This window comes from Balaenoptera ricei, chromosome X (genome assembly GCF_028023285.1).
Source record: "Balaenoptera ricei isolate mBalRic1 chromosome X, mBalRic1.hap2, whole genome shotgun sequence".
NCBI lineage: Eukaryota > Metazoa > Chordata > Mammalia > Artiodactyla > Balaenopteridae > Balaenoptera > Balaenoptera ricei.
In genome coordinates this window covers 119,850,113-119,850,687 of record NC_082660.1, presented here as the reverse complement: position 1 = coordinate 119,850,687, position 575 = coordinate 119,850,113, and positions in this window count along the sequence as shown.

The following is a 575-nucleotide window of genomic DNA, read 5'->3' as shown; positions in this document are numbered from 1 at the left end:
TATAAAATGCTAAGGGGTTGTAGATACTGCTGAGACAGTGAAAGGTTTTAAGCAGAAGAGTAACTTGTCACGTATACATTTTAAATCTCTCTGGTTGCCGTCTGGGAGATGGTTTAGACAAAGACAAGAGTGGAAGGAGAGAGTCCAATCGGGAGGCTACTGCAACAGTCCAAGCAAAAAATCATGGGGCCTAAACAGAGCCTGTAGCACTGAGAATGGCGTGGAGAAAGAGGTGGTTAATAAGACATCTCAGAGGCAGAATCAACTAGCCTCTGTCCTCATTCTGTGTGTGTGTGTGTGTGTGTGTGTGTGTGTAGGGGAATAAGACGAGGGAGGAGTCAAGGGTCACTGCCTAACAAGTGCAATGAGAGATGGTCCTCTGTAAGAGTCCCCTTTCTCCTTCCTCAAGGGGCGACAGGAAGGGAGAGGAGGGGAAGGTCAGAGACAGCAGGGAGAAATCCAGAGGCCAGGTGGCAGTAAGGAAACCCCGCCCCCGGATCCGGCCCCGCCTCCGACTCCACCTCTTCTCCCTCTTCCCACCCACCCCGCAACCGCAGCTCATCCTCCAGGGCGGA